This window comes from Protopterus annectens, chromosome 12.part0 (genome assembly GCF_019279795.1).
Source record: "Protopterus annectens isolate FY-2018-M chromosome 12.part0, PAN1.0, whole genome shotgun sequence".
NCBI lineage: Eukaryota > Metazoa > Chordata > Ceratodontiformes > Protopteridae > Protopterus > Protopterus annectens.
The window spans coordinates 434,070,564-434,098,265 of record NC_056746.1 but is presented as its reverse complement, the minus strand read 5'-3'; the positions used below and the strand labels follow the sequence as shown (position 1 = coordinate 434,098,265).

The following is a 27,702-nucleotide window of genomic DNA, read 5'->3' as shown; positions in this document are numbered from 1 at the left end:
CCATTATCTGTTTCACCTCTACCTGCTACCTTTATCACAGTTACCTTGTTGTATTCTGCTTTCTGCCCACTAGGTGGTGCTCCAAGCTAGCCTTAGGCTATAATTATTCCCCCTCTTTCCCTAGTTTCTTCTCTGGATCTTCTCTCAGGCTTTTCCCCTTGACTAGCTGCTAATCTTCCTGCATTGTCTTGCTGCTCTTATCCTTTTCCCCTAAAACCCTCTAGCTCCATTATATCTCTTCTAGTTCCTCCCACTACACTATCCTTTTCTACCTCCAACCTGCTTTACCAAACTCTACTTACCTGTGACCCCCTTCACTGCACCTGGAACCTGCTACTCTCTGAGTGTCTCTGCTAACTCTTCCTCTACCTGCTCTAACCCACTCCGTTCACCCTGCGGGCTCACTCTACTCCCCTACCCTACCTCCAGTTCCCACACACCTCCAGTGCTGTTAGCTTTACACTTCCATAGCCACACCTCCTACCCCTCAACTACCTATCACTAACTACTTCCACTTACCCCCTCCCCAACTACAATTACTCCTTAAAGTTACTTAACACATTTACTCCCTCCCCCTTACCTGTCCTTTCTATAACCTCCTGTATTTACCAACTAAACTTAACTTCCTTTCCTATTGTAACCTTATAATAACTCATATTAAACTTTTGTTTCCTCAGTCCACTCTACCTCTTACAACTCTCCCTCCTTCTGGCACCTTTATTTTCACCTGATACTAGACACCTTTATTTCTACATAATACAAGACACCTTCCTTCACATCACGCCACCTTTTCCTATTCATCCTAATCTAAACAAAACTCTATTTACACATACCTCCTACTCTTACCTACTATTCTAGCTTCCCTAACTCTAGCATTCTCACTAACCTTCTTTGAACATTTTTCTCTGCCTGAACAGCACCACCCCCCACCAACAAACCCAGCCAGTATCACATTTAAATTCCCTCAGCCACATTAACATAACCTCTATTTCTAGCTATATACTTCCAAAGTACCATAGATCTATCCATATCACTTACTTCCATGACAAGAAACCCCCTAACAACTACTATAAAATCATAAAACTAGTACAAAAACCTCAACAACATCCCCTATTAGATGGTGATATTCATCCAAACCCTGGCCCCAATACAAGACTTCCCAGTAACCCACTAAACCAAAAACCTCACACCACCTTTACCCCAACAAGTTCATCAAACTCCCTCCTGATAGCTCACCTTAACATCCATAGCATTAGCAATAAAATATCCCACCTACATGCACTCCTAGGTGTGCACAAATTTGATATCCTCTGTATTACTGAAACTTGGCTTAAACCTTCAACCAAGGACCATGAGATTACCCCCCCAGGATATAACATCCTGAGATGTGACCGCATTACCAGAAAGGGTGGGGGTAGCCATTTTGTATAAATCAGAACTCCAAGTGTCACTCTTCAATGTGCCACTTCCCTCAAACTCCATTGCAGAAATCCTTACAGCTAAACTTCAAATCAATAACTATAAATCCATCTATATAATCTGTTCCTATCTTTCCCCCGGAAACAATATCAGTACACTTGAAAATATACTTAGTGGCCTCTCTACCTACCTACCCCAGGAAACCATTGTGTTAGGTGACTTTAATATAGACTGGGCTACCTGTAGGTCCCCCAATCCCATTAACCACATAAATCTTTATAGTTTCTCACAAATGATAACCACCCCTACTAGAACCCACAAACAAAGTGGTAAAGAAACCACCCTAGACTGGATCCTCATAAACAGTCACCCTAGTACTTTTAAGCCAGGAACCCTTCCAGATGGCATCAGTGACCATGCTCTAACGTATATAATTAAACAAAAACTTCATAGCCCTAATGCTACTATTTTCAAAACCTCCCATTCTAAAAAAAACTTTCATCCTGAGAACTTCCAAACAGAACTGAAAGCATGCAACTGGTCACCACTGCTCCATCTTCAACTTGATGAAGCAGTGACCTACTTTAATACTAAATTCCTTCAAATCCTAGACTACCATGCCCCCTATTGCTCTTCCTGAATAAAGACCAAAACTGCCCCATCACTCACAAAACAAACTAGGGAAAGAATCCTCCGAAGAAATACAATCTGGGCCAAGCGGAGAGCCTCTAAAAGCCCATCAGATCACCTTTACTTTAAACAATTAAGAAATGCCACCAAAAAAGAAATACTGCTAGGCAAAAAGAAACGTTTACCTCCACCTCCAACAAACCCACAAACAAAAACCACAAAATTTCTGGTCAGCTATGAACAAACTACTTCAACCAGGGCACTCCAAGACTCCTACCCCATCAGGAATCACCCCATAATAACCCTAAGCTAATCACTGATTCCTTTAACAATTACTTTACAGAAGCCATTCAAACTCTAGCTAATACTCTACCACCCATTTGCACCCTCCCACCTAATACCACAACAGATCCAGTTCCTTCCTTTCATACAACCAGTACCTACATCCCTCATTTGTAACCTCCTTTAAAAACTCAAGCCATGCACCCCTTCTGCTGACTGTCTACCAGCAGAATACCTGCAAATTGCAGCTAAAGTCATTGCCTGCCCTATTTCTATACTTATAAATAGAACTATTACAGAAAGTAAAATCCCTTTTATATGGAAGGTCTCTCACATCATCCCTCTACATAAAGGTGGGACATCAACTGATATTTCCAACTTTAGACCAATTGCCCTACTCTCTCCAATAGCTAAAATAATGGAAAAAATGTATCCATCGACAACTACTTGACCACCTCCTCCACAAAAATGTACTTGCTAACTGCCAACATGGCTTCAGACCATTCTATAGTACAACAACTGCCTTACTATCCTTTTCTGACTGTATAAACAAAAATCGTAACAATAACTCTTTTTCCTCCATACTATTTATTGACCTTTCTAAAGCCTTTGATATGGTCAGCCATAATCTGCTTATTGAGGTACTAAAAAAGCATTCACTGGATGCACAGGCATTACTCTGGTTTAAATCTTATTTAGACAACCGACAGCAAGCAGTCCTTTGGGGATAATAAGCTTTCAACTCCCGTCCCTGTAAACATTGGAGTACCTCAAGGCTCAATCCTAGGCCCTCTTCTCTTTTCAATGTTTATTAATGAACTAAATACTAAAATTCCTCAAGCCACCTGCATACAATATGCTGATGATTCAGCTTTAAATTCCTCAACTACGTCCTCAAACTCACTCCAGACCCTCACCCAAACTGTATTTCATATTGTGGAAAATTGGTTCATGCAACACTGCCTCCTCCTGAACTCCAAAAAAAACAAAATTATTACTCTTTGCCCCTACTCAAAAATCACCACAAATTCACTTCACAATCACCTCTAATAATGGAACCACCATATCCCCTGATACTATAACCCGTCTCCTGGGGATAACCATAGACAACAACCTTAGCTATGATGACCATATTAACACTACCATAAAGTCTGTCAACAAAAAACTAGGTTCCCTGTATAGAATCAAACCCTTCCTTACACCAACAGCCAGAACCACTATTGCCCAAACCCACCTGATCTCTACCTTATTCTATGCTTCTCCCATTTATACCAATCTTTCTAAAAACAACCTTAACAAACTTGTCACTAGCTATAATAACATAGCCAGATTTGCCACTGGCAACCCTTTCAGAACCCACCACTGTCTCAACCTCAGACAATTGGGATGGCTAGAACTGCAGCACCAACTACTCTGTCATCAACTTACTATAACCCAAAAGATACTTTACCACCCTAATAATACCCCAATCCTCACAAATCTGACTACCCCTTACAAAAACCTTACAACTCTTTGCTCAGCTAATAAGCTTCTAGTTTCCACTATTAAATCTAACAACAAAGCTGGAGACTCACTTTTCACTAACACAGTGGGAAAGCCTGGAACCAGCTTTCAAGTTAACTTTCTACTCTCTCTCTTCCACACATCTTTTTAAAAAAAAAATCTCAAAGAACATCTTAAAACTCACTGGCTTTGTCCCTGTACAAACCCTGACTGATTTTCCCCTTTACCCATCCTGCTCTCCCTTTTACTTCACTTCTCTACTGTACTATGTTGCTCAAACCATTCTCTGTCCTTCTCTACTGTACTATGTTGCCTACCTGTACTAACAATTAAGCTAACCTCAAACAATTCTCTGTCCTAGTACAAAAAAAAAATAAATAAATAAAAATTATTACTCTGTGTTTTTTTCCTCTTAAATATTGTTTATTTTCTGTATTTGATCTTAGTTCATTCCCCACTAAAGAACTCTGTACACATTATTTTTTCTCTCAAATATTATTATCTGTATTTGATCACAGCTTAATATTTTATATTAATATTGTATAATAAGTTTCTGCCTATGCTTGGAGCTTTTCTCCCCGGGCCTCTACTGAAAATGGACATATATCCAGTTAGACTAGCCCGGTCAACAAATGTAAACAAATAAATAAATAAAATAAATAAAGTTTGTAAGACAAATGCTGATTTTGCTTGCTATAACAGTTCTACTGTACAGAAACAAGGTAGTTTGTAAGAACACTGTACTGAATCAGACTTGTTAAACTGCATTTGATCATAAACATCTGAATACACTGACAACCCTCTCCTCTTACCTCCCAACACTCAGACTTGTGAGAGATGCACTTATATATCCAAATTGTAAGCCATGCACTCTTTAGCCAGGACTAGAATAGCTGGTCAAGAGGAGAAGGTCAACACTTGCACCACACCACATGGAACACACAGCCCTCCAGAACAGACACCAGCACTGCCTTCCCATAAAAACACAAACCACACACCCACCTTCACAGAGGCTCTCAATAAAAATCTACCCAAACAGCAGAGGCCTTCAAGGCAGAAATGCACTCAACCACCACAACACAACACTAATCATGAGACACATAACTCACCTAAACAGTGTGCCACTCAACCAAAGCCCCTAAGGCAAAACAGCGTGCCCAACACACTAGTCATAGGTGACTCAATAATGAGGCACACTGATGACCCACTCACTAGGTTGAATAAGGAGAAAGTAACAGTCAGCTGCCTGTCAGGTGCCAGGATCCACCACATAACACACGCACTCAGGTCCCTCAAAAACAAGTACAAATATGACTTTGTCATTGTAGATGTGGGTGTGAATGACCTGAGACATACCTCCCTGGACTACATGAAAAGAGACATGGAGGAGCTCTCAGATTATGTAGCCCAGGTGGGTATGAAGCTAGCCCTGAGCAGCATCCTACCATCACCCAGAATTATACCACAGTACAAGCAGAAAATGATTGATTTCAACAGCTGGCTAAGTTTCTAGTGTCATTCCAAGGGGATCCAGTATCTGTCTGCCTGGGATGACATGATTGACAGACCTCAACTCTTTGCCTGAGATGCCCTGCATCTGTCACCCCTGGGCATCCAGATACTGGTCAAGGCTCTTGCCACCCCTATAGTGCCTTTTTTAGGCTGTGTTCCAAACACCAAATTTCCATTGTAACAGCTACAAACAAATGCAATCTGAGGGTCATGCTGCTCAGTGCTAGAAGTCTAAATCTCAAAATGCACTCACTTGAAGTACTCCTTAAAATGGAGAACATTGACATTTGTGCTGTAACAGAGACCTGGTTCAAAGCAGCAGAAAGCACCCCTGCACTACCAGGCTATAACTCATTCCACACCTTTCAGCCCCAGACCTTGGACCAAAGCCCCAAAGGCAGTGGTTTTTCCATATTCATAAAGGATGTGCACACCTCCAGTCTGGTAGCCCAACATAACACATCATAGATACTTCAGGTGCAGCTAACATTGAGTAAGACAGTGATTCAGGTAATAGCCTGCTATCAGTCTCCAACCATGTCCCAAGACTCACACTCCACGTTCCTAAGCACTGTGGAGAATATTAGGGTCCAACCTAACACTCTTATACTGGGGGACTTCAACTACCCCTTCATTAACTGGGAAAAGTACTCATGTACCAATAGACTTGCCCAACATTTCCTGGAATTCATTCATTAAGTCCAATGTCCTGGACCAGCTCATTCTTACCCCCAATAGAGGTAGCAACATCCTTGACCTGGTCATTGCTAACATGGGCAACCATTGCTCTACACCAATAGTCAACTCCTCCCTGGTTAGATCCGACAACAAACTAATCACCTTGGAAATCCACATCCCTACAAACCACCCCCACCCCCGCAAAGGTAACCACCATGAAAAACTTCTCCATAGGTTCATAGGTTCATAGGTAGGTACTAGGCTATTGGCCCTAGGGCCTATACAAGCCTAGCCAAAAATGTACCCTGGCTTTCGCCACCCAAGAAAATTATTTTCCTGTGCCCCTGTCAAGCAGAACTACAGAAGTGATCCCCAGGGTGAATTTCCTATTACCCATCCAATCATCAAGAATTTTCTTGAAGAGTGCTAATGAGGAGCTCTGTTTGACATAGATAGGTAGTCTGTTCCAGAGTATGGGAAGTCTATGGGACAGGAATCTATCCCTCCAGCATGTTCTGTTTATTGTGGTGACAAGGTTTAGGTCCCTAGAGCATGTAGCTCGGAGGGATTGGGATTTCTTTAAGTGGACCATATCCAACAGCACTGGGTTTGACATAGCTTTGTATGTTAGGCAGAGATCGCCTCTGAGTAGGCGATATGCGATGGAGTAAAGCTGGAGTTTTTTGAGACGGTCTGCGTAAGGCATCTGTTTGAGGCCAGTAGTCCTCTTTGAGAGGTATTTTTGCGGCCTTTCCAGTTGTTGTAGATGTCTTGTGAGGAACATACCAAAAGGGGCGTTGTACTCTATAATGAGTCTAATGAGTGATGAGTAGAGGGGAACAGCAATCTCTTTTTTTCTGGATGAGAAACCTTTTGTGATGAGGTGTGCCACGTAGAAGGATTTCCTGACCACTTTGACAATGTGATTATCAAAGGAGAGACAACTGTCCACCTGTGTCCCAAGGTCTCTTATCACACTTTCAGTGTTAAGTAGACTACCGCCTATGTGGTAGTTCATGGGTACAGAATTTTTACCAAAGGGGATGACAATGCACTTTTTGGCATTGAGCTTGAGACCATGTCTTTGACACCAGGCACCTGTCTCAGTGAGGCCCTTTTGTAGGATGTCCACATCGTTAGGAGTTTCAATTATGGCTCCTAGTTTGCAGTCATCTGCAAATTTAGTTAGCCAAAGACCTTCTGTGTTAGCCTGTACTTCAGAGAAGTAGATACCAAACAGGAGAGGACCCAGGACTGAACCCTGTGGTACTCCACTTGTCACTGGTCTGAAGTCTGATTTGGAGTCTGCTACTTTCACAGTGTGGGTTCTTTCAGTAAGCCAGTTGGCAACCCATCTTGTGACATAGGGATTTATACCTAGTTTAGTGAGTTTATTTATAATTCCAGAGTGGGGGATGGTGTTGAACACCTTGGCGAGATCTAGATAGGCTGTGTGAACCACCTTACCCTCATCTATGGCTTTGGTGACTACTTCAAAGAAGTCTATCAGGTTTAGGAGACATGATCTGCCTTTTACAAACCCAAACTGTGTGGGGACCAGTTTGGAGATCTCCAATGTCTTTTTTATGAGTTCCATGATGATACATTCCATGGCCTTGCATACGAGGCTCAACAGGCTAATAGGGCGGTAGTTCCCGGGGTCTGTTATGGCCCCCCCTTGTGGAGTGGGATAACTGTCATGGTGCACCATTCAATGGGCACAAAGCCTGAAGTGAGGCTATGATTGAACATGGTACTTAGGTGGGGTGCCAATTCATTCTGTAGTTCATGTAGAAGACAGCCTGGGATGTTGTCAGGTCCCATGGATGCTGTGTTCTTGGCTTTGGAGAGTGAAGTTTTTACCTGTGCAGCCATGATTACAGGGCTTTGCATTCTTCCAGTATAAAGATGGGCCCTTTAGGAGATGAGAAGGGGGTAAAGTTAGCACTGAACCTATCTCCCAGGATGCTGGCAATATCAGTTGATTCTGTATATTTAGTATCATTGTGCTGTAACTCAGAGCAGATCCTAGTGTTGCCATTGAGATTTTTGACATAGCTATAGAATGCTTTGTGGCTGTCTTTAGAATCAGTGGCAATTTTGTTTTCATAACTAGCTTTGGAGGATTTTATGAGGGATCTCAGCTTCTTACTGAGGCTGACCAGGGAGTTCCTCCAACCGTGGGATTTTACTCTTTTTTGCAACAGTTTCTTTCTTCTGTTGTAGAGTTTGTTTATGGCAGAAGACCACCAGATTGGCTTCCATTTTTTGGAGGATAGCATCTTGGTTCTGTTAGGGATAGCATGATCCATGCACTCGTGTAAGTGCTTATAAAGTGCATTTGTGTAGGATTCAGCAGTCGTACCTCTATTGTCCATCTGCATGGGTGTCATGAAGTTTGCCACTTCTGTCTTAAGAAGCATGAAGTTGGCTTTGGAGAACTTTTTTACGGTTGTTTCCCAATGGGGGGTGGGAGCGGGATGTGGATGTCTAGGGTGATTAGCTTGTGTTCGGATCTGACCAACGAGGAGCTGACCTCTGGTGTGGAACACTGGTCACCCATGTTGGTGATGACCAGGTCTAGAATATTGCTGGCTCTGGTGGGGGTGTGGATAAGTTGATCCAAAGCGTTGGAATTGATGATTTCCAGAAAACGTTGAGCAAAAGAGTTGGTATATGAGTAGTTTTCCCAGTTAATGGTAGGGTAGTTGAAATCACCCATTATTACAGTGTTGGGTTGTACCTTAATATTTTCCAGTATATCAAGAAAAGAGGAGTGGGAATCCTGGGGAGTGGTGGGGGGGGGTCTGTAGCAAGCTACAATCTGGATTGCGGTTTTGCCCAGAGTTAGTTGAACTTGGATAATCTCAGATGCATTATGCTGAGCAACTAGCTTGGAGGTGTGGATATCCTTAATGAATATGGACACACCTCCACCTTTAGTGTTTCGGTCCGGGTTTGGTGGCCGAAAGGTGTGGTTTGAATTATAACCTGGTAATGAAGGGGTGCTCTCTGGAGCTTTGAACCAGATCTCTGTCACTGCACAGATGTCAATGTTCTCCATTTTAAGGAGTGCCTCAAGTGAGTGCATTTTGAGGTTTAGACTTCTAGCATTGAGTGGCATTACCCTCAGATTTTGCTTGCTTGTACCTGTTACAGTGGTGAATTTGTCATTTGAACCTTACCTAAAAAGGGCACTATAGGGGTGGCAAGAGCCTTTGCCAGTATCCGGAATCCCAAGGGCGACAGGTGCAGGCCATCTCTGGCAAAGCAGCATGGTCTGTCGATCATGTCATCCCAGGCAGACAGATACTGGATTCCCTTAGAATGACACCAGAAGCTTAGCCAATTAAGTCAATCATTTTGTCCTTGTACTGTGGTGTCATTCTGGGTGATGGCAGGATGCTACTCAGGGCTAGGGTCATACCGGCCTGGGCTACAAGATCAGAGAGCTCCTCCATGTCTCTTTTCATGTAGTCCAGGGAGGTATGTCTCAGGTCATTCACACCAACATGGACAATGACAGAGTCATATTTGTACTTGTTGTGGAATGACCTGAGTGCATGCATTATTTGGTGGATCCTGGCACCTGACAGGCAGCTGACAGTAACTTTTTCCTTGCTTGGCCTGGTGAGTGGAACGTCAATGTGCCTGACTATCGAGTCACCTATGACTAGAGTGCTGGGTACATTATGCCTTTTGGGCTGTAGTTGAGTGGCACACTGAGTATGTGGACTATGTGTCATTTGGGTTGTGTTAGGGGGTGGAGGTTGCTTGCATTTCTGCTTTGGAGGTCTCTGTTGTTTGGGCAGATTAGTACAGAGAGCCTCCGCGAATGTAGGTGTGTGTTTTGTGGTTCTGTGTTTGTGTTTTGGTGTCGTAGGTTTTGAGGGACTATGTGATAAGTGTGGTGCGGTGCAAGTGTTTACCTTCTCCTCTTGATTGTCTAGGCCAGTCTTTGGTAAAGAGAGCTTTGCTGAGTGGCTAACTTCACTACACCCATGCAAACAGAGAATAGTTGCATGACCACCGAATCATACACCAGATAGTAAAGACAACCACAAGGCCTTCTATAGTTATGTAAAGAATCTCCAAGACAATACCCAGATTTGCTCTGAGCTACTGCACAATGGTACCTCCTATATCAAGCCAACAGATATTGCCAATATACTGGCCAACAGATTCAGTGCCAACTTTACCCCTCTCTCTCCCCCTCAAAGGACCAATCGCAATACCAGTAGATTGCCAGGCAACCAATATTACTGCTGCACAGGTTAAAACAGCATTGTCCAAGGCCATGAATACAGCTTCTATGGGACATGACAATATCCCTGGCTGTGTTCTACATGAACTACAGAGTGAACTGGCACCACACCTGTATGCCCTGTTCAATCACAACCTCACCTCAGGCTTTGTCCCTATCGAATCACACACTGCTACAGTCATCCCTCTCCACAAAGGAGGAGCAACTACAGACCCTGGGAACTATTGCCCCATTAGCCTGATGAGTCTGATATGCAAAGCTATGGAACACATCATCATGGACCTAATAAACAAGGATATAGGGAATCTCCAAACTCTGGTTCCCACACAGTTTGATTTTGTGAAGGGTAGATCATGCCTGCTCAACCTGTTCAACTTCTTTGAGTCAGTCACCAGAACTGTGGATGAAGGCAAGGTGGTTCATACAGCCTACCTTGATCTGGCCAAGGCCTGTGATACCATTCCCCATTCAGGAATCATAGAAAAACTCACTAAGCTAGGCATCAACCCCTATATCAATAGGTGGGTTGCAAACTAGCTCACAGATAGAACCCACAGTGTGAAAGTAGCTGACTCCAAGTCAGACTGCCAACAAGTCACGAGTGGAGTCCCGCAGGGTTCGGTCCTGGGTCCTCTCCTGTTTGGTATCTACTTCTCTGAAGTCTAGGCCAACACAAAGGGACTCTGGCTGACAAAGATCACAGACGATTGCAAGTTGGGAGCTATTATTTACTCCCCAAGTGATGTTGACAGCCTGCAGAAAGGCCTCACTGAGACCAACGACTGGTGTCAGAACCATGGCCTTAAGCTCAATGGCAAAATATGTGTCCTCATCCCCTTTGGGAAAAACTCAATTCCCATGAATTACCACATCAGTGGTAGTCCACTGAACACAGAAGGTGTTATAAGAGATCTGGGAACACAGGTTGACAGCAACCTTTCTTTTGACCACCACATTACCACTGTGGTCAGAAAGTCCTTCTATGTGGCACGTCTCATTACTAAGAGTTTTGCATCCAGGAAGAAAGAGGTCATTGTCTCCCTCTACTCTTCCCTCATTAGGCCAATCATCAAGTACAATGCCCCATTTGGCATGTATCCCACTAGACACCTGCAACAACTGGTGAGGCCACAAAAGTATCTCACAAAGATGAACCTAGGCCTTAAACAGTTGTCCTATATGGCCAGACTCAAAAAAACTCCAACTATTGTCTGTCTCATATTGCCTACTTAGAGTCGATCTCTGCTTGACTTACAAAGCCATGTCTGACCCAGCTCTGTTAGAAATGCTACATCTAAAGAAATCCCAATCCCTCCACACCACATGCTCCAAAGACCTCAACTTCATTACCACAGTTAACAGAAGATGCTGGAAGGACAGGTTCATAATCCAGAGACTGCCCATGCTATGGAATAGACTTCCCATACATGTCAAACAGAGCACCTCACTGGCCCTCTTCAAGAGAAATCATGAGTGGATGGGAAATAGAAAATTCACCCCGAGGATCACTCTAGTAACTCTACTCGACAGAGGCACTGGGAACCAATGTCGGGTGTGACGATGCCAGGGTAATCCTATGGCTAGGCTTGTAAAGGTTCCAGGGCCATTAGCCTAGTACACACCTATGAACCTATGAACCCTTGCAGTCCTCCACTGTGTACACCCCCCCCCCCATTTAAATGGAACCTCCCCCAAGATCCTTGCATCAATGGGTAGTTATGTTTCTATAGGTAGAGTTTTTCAGAGACCATATTCAACAAGACAGATTTGGTGGATCATGTTTTGCCATTTCTTTGGCAAATTAACATATAGTTAATCGTCATTTTTTTGTGCTATACCCACTTCCAGGCCCTCACTTTGCATTATTGTTATTAACAACTGCATATGAGTGAAATGATCTAAAGATCTGTCACTTAGATCAATATTCTTTGATGCTTATAATTGATGTCTTCTCTGAGATCATCTCAGTTTTGGTACAAAGCTGAGAACACAAATTTAATTTCAAACAACGGGTCTTCTATGAAACCTTTTGCAAGTATCTTGACTATATTACTGGGTTATAACAACACTGAATACATCATAGGCCATAAGTCTTGAATGCCTCCAAAAATCTCAGCTGCAATTTTTGGAGTTTACTGGTACACTCATTCCTTATATTCCAAATTATATTATACAGTGTGTATGTACGCTCACGCCATATGTATAAGAATAAAGATGTGAGTATACTTTATGATCATATGCACAGTTTGTGTCTTTCTAATGCTACCGTATAACTCATTCAGTTACTTTACGTTGGGGTCAGCATAAAGACTTGCCATAGGGAGCTACTTTTCTTTAAGAAACAATACACTATCTACTGAGCTGGTCTACTCAACCTGTAAGTACATTGAGGCCAGTGAGTAAGATGCACAAAGTTGTAGTACATTTGTTGACTTCTTTAGAGTATTCTAAAAAGCGCTACCATGTAAAGAAGTGAACTGAAAGACTCAGAGAGCTCCCGTACCCCGCTCTAGCGTAATTACAGGTCGCTCCCCTACCCCACTCTAGCGTAATTACAGGTCGCTCCCGTACCCCACTCTAGCGTAATTACAGGTCTCACGCAGTCGCTTCTGCAGGTTAAAACAGTCTGCTTGATTAGATGCATGTAGATAACTCCTAGTGTTGTTTGCAAGTAATGGTATACATATGGAATCAAATTAAGCAAGAGTTAATGTTATGATCTATATTGTATATTAGTTTTAGAGGTCTTGTGAGCCTAAAAGTCAAGGCTGCAGGCTGAGCGCTTTATGAATACAATAAAAAAAAGAATAAGCAATAATAGTTTAGAGCACTTACATTATGATAACTGGAAAGGTAGCCAAGTAATGTGACACTGGAATGGTGGGGGGGTCTGGTCTATTATCCTGCCTATGGCCCCTTCTGAACATGATCTGGATCTGGAAGCAGGTTCCACTTCTGTAAGCAAAAAAAGTTGCCAGTTTTGGTCCCTCTCCTATTTAGCATATATTTCTCAGACTTTCAGGCCAGCACTCCTGGCTTATGGTTAACTATACTTGCAGTCAACTGTAAATTGGGTATTGTTATTCAATCTTCAACTGACTCAGAATTGCTCCAATATGGGTTAGACTATGTTAACAATTGGGGCAAGGGCAATGGTCTCAAATTAAATGTAAAAAATGTATCATAGTTCATTTTGGTAAACAAACCAGTTTCACTTACTATATAGGGGATGCACCCCTCTAATCAGACACTGGTGTAAGGGATCTAGGCACTGTTGTTAATTCCTTGTAATTTGACCACCATGCCTCAACAGTAGTTCAGAAAACCTTTTATCTGGTTCATCTAATTTCCAAAGGCAGCTCCAGTAGAGAGAAAGAAGTCTTAATGCCCCTTTCAACATATAGTACTATATTGCCTATAACTGTCAGCTCAGTTTCATTTAATGCAGTATGAAGAATACCAAAATTAACATTACACAGTATGAAATACAATGCAGACCAATATTAACAATATCATATGTATGCACTGTAAATCTAGATACTCATTTGTTTCAACGTTTTTAGAAAAGTTGTCTGTAAGATAAAATATTGACATTATAGCTTAAGTTCTGATATTTTATTTTTTAATGCATGGCTATGAATAGAAATTCAAGGTTAATGCACATATTGCTGAATGTCCCGAAATATGACATAAGAGAGTTGTTGTATTGGTAGAGAAGAAAACCACAGATGTCATCAGCTTTCATGATTTAGAACTTCTGGTTTACCACCACCACTGATATTACATACATCAAAGTCAGGAACGAACTAAACACATACCTCTCAACTGTCCAGATTTTCTCAGATTGTCCAGATGTTTGCCTCATATTTTTTGTGCTGTTCAGCATAAAGTTTGCAGTTTCCTGGAAGATCATTGAGGATTGAAGTCACTAAATAATAACATATATTTGAATTTCAGTCTTATTATCCTTTAGAAAATACAGTCTAACACAAAATCTGTTTTCTGGCAACTATTTTAAGACCATAAGAACAATATTTAAAATCTGTTCTGGATTTTGGGCCTTTGCCCCCTCCCTCTCCAATTATTCTTGGCTTTGTCCAGATTGCTTGTGCTTAGAGAGTGTGCTGTATGAAAATAGTGCATCACACTTCCACATGGTCTGTGATGGCTTTCAGGAACTTCATAATGAGTTTGATGCCTGAAACCCTTTCCAGGTACTGCTGTCTTGACATGTATCTTTTATGAGGTGGTGATAGTGGTACATCAGATCTAATTCATTCTCTACATTCAGGTAGATATTGCTGTGCTTTCGCTATGACATTTATAACAGCACACAGATGAACATTCTGACGTCTTAGCAGATGTCTGACTCAGTAGTATCAGGCCTCCACCATATTTTGAGTTTGAGGTAACTCTTCGGCCATCAAATCCATACAGATTCCACAATGAATAGTTAAATAATGGTGGGAAACATCAAGCTGAATCTGTGCATGTCTGAAACTTACATGGCTTCTCAATTTGATATGTTTCTTCCACATATCTAAGTAACTGTATAGTATCCTCTTTGTATTCATGTGTTAATGTCCAGCATGCTTCCATTGTTTCACTGTGTGCACAAATGGCAAGGCCATTAGTGTACATCTTATGGACTGGATTTAACTGTCTATATCGTACATCTTGTTTAGATGGAATGGCTGGATTTTTCTCCAGATGTTTTGACAGTTGTGAAATAAACATTGTTTCACTACTGCACCACACACATTATGCTTAATGCTGGCAATGGCTGCATGTTCAAAATCGCACGTGACATACATCAGTGAAGCCAACACATCATATTTTTCCATAATTTCATATATGAACTACCATATGATGTTATATGTCCACTGTGATTTGGTTTGCAGTATTCAGAAGACTAATGGTTGAGAAATATTTGTATCAGCTATACAATCAACACCTTACCAGATCCAATATGTTTTTACATGCTGTCATTAATGTCATAGCTGCATCTGTCGTACTAAACTCATAATTCTTAAATATCCCAAGTATTCTCGTGTGTATGCCAATATGTTGAGTTGATAGTATGTGCTTCTAAGGGATCCTTTCAAGTATTCTGTAATGTTTTTTCCCCTCATTCTGCTAACAGTTTATGCCAATCTTTTTATAGATGGAATTATATTTGTCACTTGGGAACTAGTATACGTTTACGGCAGTCTCCTACTGCTAGACAAGGTGGATCATGTGTGATATCAGCCCTCTCTTTGACTGTTACCATCTTTTCATACATAACTGGAACACATGCATCGGGGGCATGGTGGTGTTGAACACTCTTACTATTGTTACCATCTTTTCATACGCGACTGGAACACATGCATCAGGGGCATGGTGGTGTCAAACACTCTTACTTTTACTACCATCACTTAATACATGACTTGAACACATGCATCAAAGGCATGGTAGTGTCAAACACTTTTACTATTGTTACCATCTTTTCATACATAACTGGAACACATGCATCGGGGGCGTGGTGGTGTTGAACACTCTTACTATTGTCACCATCTTTTTATATATAACTGGAACACATGCATCAGGGACATGGTGGTGTTGAACACTCGTATTATTGTCACCATCTTTTCATACATAACTGGAACACATGCATCAAGGACATGGTGGTGTTGAACACTCTTACTATTGTCACCATCTTTTCATACATAACTGGAACACATGCATCAGGGACATGGTGGTGTTGAACACTCGTATTATTGTCACCATCTTTTCAGACATAACTGAAACATATGCATCAGGGGCATGGTGGTGTCGAACACTCTTACTCAGTTTTTCTGTATCTGCTATGTTGTGTGTTACTACTTTTTTTGACATTTATTTGATAACTTGAAATGACATGCCCAATACTTCTTGTCACCCCCTCTGTCACTCTAATACAAAAAGATATCCATCAGCATGTGACAGTTTTTTTACCTTTGTGACTTTGCAAGTATGAGTACATTGATCCAGTAAATCCCAGTGGACTCACACATATTTCAGTTAACCCTTGTGAGAATAAGAGGTCACTAGTTTGCTTTGCAATTCTTCTTCAGATTACACTTACCCTTCCTTGGAAGCTTAACATCACTAAGTAAGGGTGGTCTAGGTGATTATGTATAAATATGCAACCTCCTTCTTGGAAACAGAAACAGAACACAGTTTATTTACCATGTCATTCATGTTATTATATGTCATTCTTTATTTAATGTTAGAAACACACTGGGTATGCATGATAATGTGCTTTTGTGAATCAACACTTGCCAGACAATTGCTAAAATTATAAATAAATGCATTTCTATTATTATCTCTGCATGTAATGAACTGGCTCAACGGGTTCAGGTACTGCATTTTTTTTTCTGATAACCCAAAGTTATTGGCCTATATGTATGTAAAACATTACTTTGGGTATTATCTGTTTTCATATTGCAAAATATAATGACTGTACGTAATGAAGCTATGTTATAGTATCATGTTTGCAATACTACATTTTGTAATGTTGCATTAGCCGAAATGTACTTGCCATCTCAGATGTGCATGCACAGATTCAGTTCAATAGCATTATTTCTCTCATATGTGTAGTTGTATTGCCGGTTAGTACTCAACTTTATGGTTTTGTATTATTCATGGATTCATCTTAATCAACACATAATTCTTTAGGTGAGTTTGATATCACATGCTATCAGTATGTCCTGCATTATGCTATCAATCATTGCACTGTTGAAAATTACTACCATGAGTGTTGGTCTTTCTCTTAAATGTGCTGATCATGTTTTCTGTCAATATTATGATTTGCTGATCATTATTTGATGATAGTTTTATTGTCAACCAAAAGCAGTTAGATACACCACTATACACACATACACACACACACATATATATATGTATATATATCTATATATATCTATATATATCTATATATATATATATATATATATATATATATCTATCTATATATATATATATATATATATATATATATATATATATATATATATATATATATATATATACGCAGTGGATATAAAATGTTTACACACCTGTGTAAAAATGCCAGGTGTTTGTGATATAAAAAATGAGACAACAATAAATCATTCCAAAACGTCCCCCCCCCCCCCTTTAATGTGACCTATAACCTGTACAATTCAATTGAAAAACAAACAAACCTGTTAGGGGAAAAAATATAAAAAATAAAAAACATACAATAAGCTGGTTGCATAAGTATGCACACCCTTAAACTAATATTTTGTTGACATATCTTTTGATTTAATTACAGTATTCAGTCTTCTTGGGTACACACCTGCCATTAATTAAAGAGACTCTGATTAACCCCAAATAAAGTTCAGCTGTCCTAATAGGATTTTCTTGACATTTACTCAGTTGCCTGCTACAGCAAAAAACATGGTTCACAGAGAGCTTACAAAGCATCAAAGGGATCTCATTGTTGAAAGATATATATATATGTATATATATATATATATATATATATATATATATATATATAGATATATATATATATATATATATATATATATATACATACACACACACACACACACACACACACACACACACACACACACACACACACACACACACACACACACACACACACACACACACACACAGATCTTCATACTGAGGGGCAATAGTTTTCCAGCCTTCTGTGACAAAAAAAAAAATTACACTTTAAACTTTAAACTGGGGGGCTTCACCTCCCACACCCCTCAGCATGGGGGGCTGTGCCCTCCACACCCCCCTACTTAAATACACCAACTCCAAGATCGCACCACAGTGGAGGAAATAGCAAAGCCCCGAAAAAGGCCCACTGATTTTTTTTTCCCTGGGAAAAAAATCGGTGTGCCTTGGCTTCGCTATTTTCGTATTTCGAACATTTGGGTTCGATATTACAATGTTCGAACTCCTGTGAGTTCAACGTTGTAATATATATATATATATATATATATATATATATATATATATATATATATATATATACATATATATATATATTGTTCCACTTTGAATCATCGAATGTTCAGAACATCGACGTTCTGATCATCGAGACCAAAACATCGAAGGTTTAATGTGGAAGTGCCAGGTAAGTGAAATTGTAGAATTTTGGGTGTGTATGCAGGGCAGCAAGGTGCCCTGCATGTTGTGTGTGTGTGTGTGTGTGTGCCATCTGAGTGTTGGCATTGCAGGTAGGGTACAGGAAATCTCCCATTTAGCGCTACTGCATATAGCAATAAAGAGGAGATTTCACTTACCCCACTGTAGTGCGATCTCGGAGTTGGAATATTAGAGTGGGGGGGGTGTGGAGGTGCAGGGGGTCTGTATGCAGGGCAGCAAGGTGCCCTGCATGTTGTGTGTGTGTGCCATCTGAGTGTTGGCATTGCAGGTAGGGTATGGGAAATCTCCCGTTTAGCACTACCACATATAGCGGTAAAGAGGAGATTTCCCTTACCCCACTGTAGTGCGATCTCAGAGTTGGGATATTAAAGTATGGGGGTGCAGGGGGTCGAAGCCCCCCTGCATAAAATAGTTTTTGTAAGTTTTTTGGTTTTTGTGTGGTTCATTTTGAACCTTCGATGTTCTGAACATCGATGTTCTGGTCTCGATGATCAGAACGTCAATGTTCTGAACATTCGATGATTCAAAGTGAATATATATATATATATATATATATATATATATATATATTTACACACACACACACACACACATACACATGCACACATGTATATATATAAATAAATTATATATATATATATATATATATATATATATATATATATAGATAGATAGATAGATAGATATGCGTGTGTGTGTTTTTGTGTTTTGGATGATACAATTATGCTAGCTCAATTAATGCCTTTTCCACCTGCATATTTTGTATGAAAAGCTTTGCACAATAAGTATATGCATTTTACAGTAATTTATTACTCAAAACCTCTTATTTTTCTGTATAGAAAAAAGTATTATTATGTTTTTGCTATTACATGCAAATTGTTATTTCTGCTTATTAGAGCAGCAATTGATGTTTCAGCATGTATTGAATATATTTATTTGTTAACCAGTTAGATGGAATGGTCCTATGACCCCTTCCCACCATGACTTGCACCACACATACTGACATGGACATAAGGGGTACATAGTATAAAGGCAGGTTGCATACATTTGCAGTGCATGAATATTACAAACAGTGTTTTCAATAACATCTTAATGCACAAAACATGAGAACAGCAAAATTTGGCTCTATGCCATACCAGCAAAGAAAGGAAGCATTTAGGGTTACAAAAGGTGAAAAAATAGGGCAAATACAATTCATAATATGTATAGGAAGAAACTGTTGCTATGTTCCAGAGCTGGACTATTATTTCACAGTGGCATTTGTATTATGGTGCTTGTCATGAAAATAAAAAAAACATCAAACCTCTCCTTAACTGTTAAGTATTAAAAAAAAAATCATATCTTAGTAATACAGGACTTTCCCTTACGTTACCTAAATTCAACATATTATTTGTGCATTTATGTAGGTGTGGCTATTCACAACACTCTCTGCATTCACTAGTCTTATATTTCAGTACAGTACAATGAGCACACAGTGATTTCCTGTAAATTGTGTGCATCTCTCACCTGGCAAAAAGAAGAAGCTTGGCTTCTTGTATGCTTTTCATCCAGAACTTCTTGAAGTATAAGAGGGGTAGCTTACACAGTCATATGTAGCTTCTAGGCTTACAATCTAGGGGACCAGTAAGGAGCCTAGCCCAAATTTCCAGGTGCTCCCAAGCACTGTCTGGTTATATGACTTGCTCAAAGGTCACACAGTAGCAAACGAGGGGTGAATGACTCAAACCGTGTGCTATAGGAACTATAGTTTGCAGCCTTAACAAGCTGTGTCAGCACAGACATCTTTGAATACAAACTTGTAATATGGATAAACAGTAACTAGTAATTTACATAGTAACTCCCTTTCTGCATTACAATGATTTGAGAAGTTTTAAATATAAGCTATGAACCCATGATGTAGAACATAAAGTGCTCATTAGACGTGAGCCACAGAAAAGCATGGAAAGGTCTAATAATTAAAATATGACAAAACCAACAAAGAAAAACAAATCAAGTCACAGTGTGCAGTAAAAGTAAACGGACTTTAACATACAAAGCTTTTTATTTACATATTTATGAAAATAATTCTTTGTTTAATTACATTTTGAGTGCATTTATTTATTTTAAAGAATGTTTCCATAGAAGTTTAAGGAAGTGTGCACTGAGCTGTCATTGTTAATGTTTTAAATTGCTAAAGCAGGCATTAGAAACATGATTAATGATTAATGAAATAAAATAGATATGTGCTATGACCATCAACTACTTATATAACTTTTAGTAAGTATTGGTATTAGCTGGGGTATATAATATGTTGTTACATGGGGATAGAAGGTTTGCACAAACGCATACATATAAACTGTTGTGTTTTACACACCCACACACGCGCACACACACACACACACACATATATATATATATATATAATATATATATATATATATATCAACACTTGCAGTCACCATTTCCACTGAGTAGTTTAAAATGTTTCTTCAAAACTATTTCTATAAGCATGAATTCTTTACAGTTTTAAAAGCACAATGTATTAAAGGTTTGAAAATGTTTTCAATGTACTTAAAGCTGGTGGTAAAAAGCAGATTATTAAATTGCTGAATTAAAAATGTTTCTGTCAGTAAATCCATACTGATATAATTACTTATTTGCTCTACTTTACTAGAACTTACATGTAAATTGCATAGCACATGATGACCTTTTGTGTATCTGGTGCCTTCCAACGTTCATGATCTCTAAAAAAACAAATTATTGTACGTATTACGGATAAAAAAGAAGTCAATGTTTATGCCAGTCAAATTTATGCAAAGAGTCTATGCTGTCTTATACAGACAGAAACCACTCAAGTATTTTCTTTTGCATATTTATCACAGTTGTCAGGGCAAGTCCTAACACTAAGGACAACACTCTCGCTAAGACACAATGCTTATTTACATAAACATACAATGGAACAAACATCTGAGGGAATGTTGATGATGTTTCCAATAAAACTAATCTATGATGTCTCCAATAAAATTAATCTAAGTGTGTGTAAGAGGAAAACCCTGCAGGAGCTCAGCCTTGAGTCTTTTATTAGGCTTGCTGCTAGTGAAAAAATAGAGCTATCTCTGTAGAGGAGTACCATGGTACAGTGTAGATCTCCACAGCATACCAAGTGCTAAGAAGTGACATCTTAAAGGGTCATAATGGGCAAAAACTTTGAAAACATATATTTTTAATCTTATCATGATGTTCTACACAATCCAAAGCTGCATACAACATAATCCATGGTATTTTTTCATTGTAATATTTATCTAACAGTATGTCCACATTGTGCAGACATTATCTAATTTTCTTGGAAAGTTCCTTTTACCAATAATGCACTGTAAGGGTGCATTTCATAACTATGCCCTACCAGGCCACATGTCATTCACTTAGAATGAAAACAATGAGAAATATTGTGAGTGCATTACTATCAGGAAAGCCAAATGGCTGCCTATTCAAAAAAAAAAAAAAAAACCCCTCTTCTTGGGCTCTATGATCTTTAAACTCATAAATATAGAATCCTTCCCCTACTTTGTCAGCCGAATGTCAGAAAAACAGCCTATGTTTATCTTGAAGTCACTCTTGGCATCTCCACGCCAAACCTGCTTACCCCATTCACTAAACTAAAATAAACAAAAGACTCTTTTTCTGTCCAGGCTGTAAAGATATAGAAATCTATACCTAAACAAATAAGTGAAACTCAGTACATCCCTAAATTCAGAAAATAATTAAAAGCATATCTCTTTAGGCAATCAAAATGTAAATGCCACAACATGGGTAATGTCACATAGAACTAATATGCAGCTTCAACCTCCAACAGGATAGCAAGGCTATTCAAATGCTTTGAGATTGTTTTCTACTTGTAAATAAATGCTGAGCTTCCAGTGATAATGAATGTTGTACAAATGTTATAATGCTATAAGCTCTAAAAATTGTATTATATCATCATGAATCCCCTTTGTCCCCATTTTTACTTGGAGTTGGTGAGTTACTTCAACAATAGTCAATGTAACCAAATCATATAGAATTAATGTTTATACCTGCAAGTGGACTAGCCGTAACATGGTTATAATTCTTGTTTATTGCTGATGTTTACTCTTCACACTAAGTAATAAGTGTTTATTTGACACTTACTATATACTGTTGCTCTTTCTGTTCATTTTCTTCACCTGGACTAAGCCTGGAAATGGCCTACATGGATCAGAATTCTATCCTGGTTAACAACAATACATAAATAATAAAAAAGAAATAATCTTGTACAATAATTTGTTCCAAACTCCACAGTGTTTGCATTACAATGGTCTTCTATATTGTTCCTTCTTTTCAGTTTCTAAAAACCTTTTGTCTTCCAGGCACAATACATCAGCCTCTGTTTCTTGACACCACTGCTGCAACACTAATATCCTTAGTTCATTTTTGATACCATTAACATTCATAGATATTATGGCCGTTATTCATAGTCACTTGTGGCTACTGCGGTGGTGGTGCTGCGGTAGCGTTGTCGCCTCACAGTAAGACGTTGTCCTGTTCGATTCTCAGCTAAAGCATCTTCTGTGTGCAGACATGCGTGAATGGGCGTACCTTCATTGAAGGTTATGCATCAGGGCCGGCAACTCAGCACGTAAAAATCTACTGCCAATCATTAGTGGACCGGAGTTCCACTGTGGTGACCCCTAACCGGAAAAAGCCGAAAGACACAACAACAACAACAGCATTCATAGTCACTTGTGCAAATGTGATAGGGGTATTCCTGAAGCTTACGGAGGAGTATATTAAAGGAGAGAGTCATAGAAGCCATTTAAACTAATGCACAAGCCCTTAAAAATAATGACATGTAAATGAGAAATGTTGTAAAGTGTGGTATGCTAATGAGGTAGTTTTGCGATTCATAGTCCGACATCCCTGCAGTATGTTCATCTGTTATTAAAAGTGATACTTTGTATCTGATATTGGAGTTGCAGTCTGAGAACTTGTTTGTCCAAGTATGTGCAAACACTTCTCTGATACACCAATTAATTATTTTCCCCAGCAAACCGTTCATTAGTTTGTATTAAGTATGCCCAGCAATTATTTCAGCAGTCTGACTGTATGCACAAGTGCTTCCCTGACACACAAATGAATTATTTTTCCAAGCAAGCAACCCCTTCAGTAAAATTTCCTAGTATGCACAAGCAACAAAATGAACTATTTTCCCCAAGTGAACCCTCCAGTAAAACATCCAGGTATGCACAAGCACCAAAATGAAACATTTTCCCAAGTGACCCCTTCAGTACAATGTCCAGGTATGCAGCAGCACCAACTAATCTCCCCTCACATCTCAGTATTCTCCCTGAAAACTGTTGCTTACTGGCATAAGTTCATGGCTGTTTACACACTTTGTATGCAACGAGTTCATTATAGATTCATGTCTATCAATCAAACTCATATGCATATGTGTAAAGCCCCTTAACAGTGTTGTAGCTTGTTTCGCTTTTGCAATGGGGTGGGGGCATGTTTATAGCAACTCCTTCACATCTTGGTATGAATGCTCACAGTTTAGGATTTGCATATCCACATAGCTCCACTCTTCATGGATCATCTCTACAAAAATGCAAAGCCTGGTCTGTGAATACCGCCCTATATGTACATTATCCTTTTCCCTTTCCTTTTTTTACCGCCGTATATGTACATTATCCTTTTCCCTTTCCTTTTTTTACTGCCCTATATGTACATTATCCTTTTCCCTTTCCTTTTTTTACCGCCGTATATGTACATTATCCTTTTCCCTTTCCTTTTTTTACTGCCCTATATGTACATTATACTTTTCCCTTTCCTTTTTTTACCGCCGTATATGTACACTATCCTTTTCCCTTTCCTTTTTTACCGCCATATATGTACATTATCCTTTTCCCTTTCCTTTTTTTACCGCCCTATATGTACATTGTACTTTTCCCTTTCCTTTTTCTACCGCCCTATATGTACATTATCCTTTTCCCTTTCCTTTTTCTACCACCGTATATGTACATTATCCTTTTCCCTTTCCTTTTTCTACCGCTCTATATGTACATTATCCTTTTCTCTTTCCTTTTTCTACCGACGTATATGTACATTATCCTTTTCCCTTTCCTTTTTCTACCACCCTATATGTACATTATCCTTTTCCCTTTCCTTTTTTTACCACCCTATATGTACATTATCCTTTTCCCTTTCCTTTTTTTGCAAGTTTTTTTCCTCACTTTGTAACTTCCTCTTCCACCCTGTTTGTAATGGAGTTAGCTTCATCTTCCTTCAGCTGTTCTTTATTTTCCCCTTCATTAATTCCAAGATTTATTGTTAATTTCAGTGCTAAACATATTATCCCCTCTTCATCTTTTCCACCACCCTCAGCTTTAAGCATTTGTGGCAGGCCAGAGAGAGAAAGTTCACCATGGTGCTGTATGTCTTTGAGGTAAGCAGTGTGGTAGGGCTGTATGAAAATCAGAAATGGCTGCCATCAATGGTAAAAAGGGCTTACTGCTGGTGGTAACATTTCTGAATCCTGGCAATGGTCTTTCCATGCTGCACGTAAGCTTTTTATCATTTATTAACTCCTCTGCTAGAGAAAAAGTCTCAAAAGTTGCTTCTCAAAATGGGCCCAAATTAATTAAGGCTCCAACATCATTCACAGTGAGAACCAAATCACATTTCTATTTACTGGTTGTCCATTTTTAGTTCATATGTGGACAACAGGTTGTCTTCTTTCCCCAAAGTTAAACACGTAACTTTCTAGTGACTTCTTCTGTCCACCAGCAGCTAAAGCTGCATATAACCTGCATGTATTCTCAGCACTCAGTTCCTCACAATCATCATATCCTTTCTTCTCAGTTGCTTTTCCTGCTACCATCAATCACCAACTTTCTTCCTGCTCTACTAATCATAACTCTCAACCTCTTAGTACAAGAAGTCTGGACAAAGCCTAAAATAGGATAAGATTTTAAATAATGCTCTTATAAACTTAGAAAGTTGCTAGCATAACACAGTTTGTCTTAACATGCATATTCTGAAGGATAACAGTCTGTAACTCACATGTATGTCATTACTTAGTGACTTCAATCATCAGTGATTTGCCAGAAAGCTACAAACATTATGAGGAACATACCAAAAATATGAGGTAAAAATCTGGCCGTGCAGTGAAAATCTGGACAGTTGAGATTTATACATTCCTTTTCCATATTATTTTGAGAAACAAACGGTACGACCAAAAATCTCGCCACATAGCTCCACAGTTTCTACCAAGGAAAATTACAAAATCATAATCCATCTCTGTTTCGCTCATTAACTACACCTAGATGTCATTATCTATGTCTCCCTCTGCTATCATTGTTATTTTTACTCCATTCATATCTCTCAAACTTTTAGTGCAAGAAATCTGGATATAACTTAAGGGGTAGCAAAGGCCGAAAAACTGGGACAGATTTTAAATATTGCTCTTAAAGCCTTGGAAAGTTGATAAATTAACAGGATTTGTATTAGCACACATTTTCTGAAGCCTGAAACATGCCATTGTTTAATTACTTTGGCCTCAGTGATTTGCCAGAAAACCACATATTTTATGAGGAAGAGACTATTTACTAAAAATCTGGGCATTCTGCAAAAATCTGGACAACTAAGAAGTATGACTCCATTATTCTCTATTTCCAAAATACCTGCAGAAACGATGGCCTGCTCTTTCTCCTTTCACATTTGTTGTGATTCTGGTTTTCCATCTAGCAGCAGCCTTCTTCTGCCATCTAGAGGAAGAGTAGAGGAATGTCCCCAGTGTCCTGGTCTGATTTTTCTCTTATTAATATAAATACCAATTTGGTACTCACCAGAAAAGAGACCACTGGATTAATGTGGCTAATCCAGTCAACAAAAGATAAATAAAGTAAAATAAATAAAATAAAATAGCTGACATCTAATGAAAACATTTCCTCCTATTTATTTTTAGCTGATTCATACTGGTTGTACTGTTCAATTATATGGATTGCAAGTATTATCTGTTCTTTTATATTTGACTGTAATGTGGTCTGTAGCGAATATAGCTAAATAAATTGTAAACAATCATTTAATTTTATACAGTATATATGGCCATCTTTATTCAGGTACAGGAGCACTCACGCATAGTAAAAGAAATGCTGCAGATTTCCAAATGTAACCTGTAAACTGCTGTTGCAAGAGCTACATAGCAACAGCGGCAAGTATGTATTGTATTACAGGAAGTATAGCAAAACAAAGGATCTGTAAATGCCTGGATAGTGACATCAAGTCATACATTACAAAGCCCAAAGGAAATGCATATGATAGCTTGTAAACAAGAAAGAGCAACAACAGAAACAGAGGTTCATAATCTTCTGAACTGCAATGTCTACTTGTGCATACTAGCCCTGCACCCACCCATGGTCCAGACTGTGCACTTGTTCACTTTGGAGCTGTGTAGTGCAAATCATACACACACACAAATACACACACACAGACACACACACACACACACACACACACACACACACACACACACATACACAGATATATAGATATACATTTTTAAGATAATTCAGTATACGCATTGTCTTTCCCCACAGACATTTGTTATGGCATTAACTCTTAGTGCCAGGTGTGCTACTTATATTTAGGGTACATGTCATGCTGTATTGTGTCCTCCTGGCATACCATGATATATCCCCAGTACTAAATTTCCACAGCAATAATAGAGCTGTATATTTTCTGAGTGTCCAATGTGTTATGGTGTTCACCCACCTTGCAGTAGTACCCCATCATCTTGCATAATGCCTGCATATTGTGATGTTTGATGTACCTTGGAGTGAATGATAGGCTGGGCTGCATCTCTGTGCACCATTCATTTCACGTTTGGTGACAATAATCTCATACTGACAGATGTGTGATTCTGTTTCTGAAATGTACATTTGACAGTGCTGTAGTCAAAGCACATTCCATCCTCCATCTGAAACACAGTATGGAGAGCAATTACATTTTCAGCGTCTTTTTTTCTCTCCTTTGGTACTCTAACCACTGACTGTCTCTATTTGTAGGTAGTTGGTATGCATACAGTCCAGGGGGACCACTGAGGAGCCTAGCCCACATTCCCTGTTTGCCCCCAACAATTGTCTGGTTGAGTGACTTGTTCAAGATCATACAGTAGGCATAGAGGGCTGAAAGAATCAAACTTTGTCACATGGAAACTGCAGCAAACCTTAAACATCTACACCAACTGC

At 39.3% G+C, this 27,702-nt stretch overlaps 1 protein-coding gene across 1 annotated transcript in view; it reads left to right on the top strand.

The window, feature by feature from the left end:
- TMEM184A (transmembrane protein 184A) overlaps nt 1–27,702 on the top strand; it is a 759,325-nt gene that overhangs the window by 589,802 nt on the left and 141,821 nt on the right. The gene's annotated exons all lie outside the window — the stretch shown is intronic.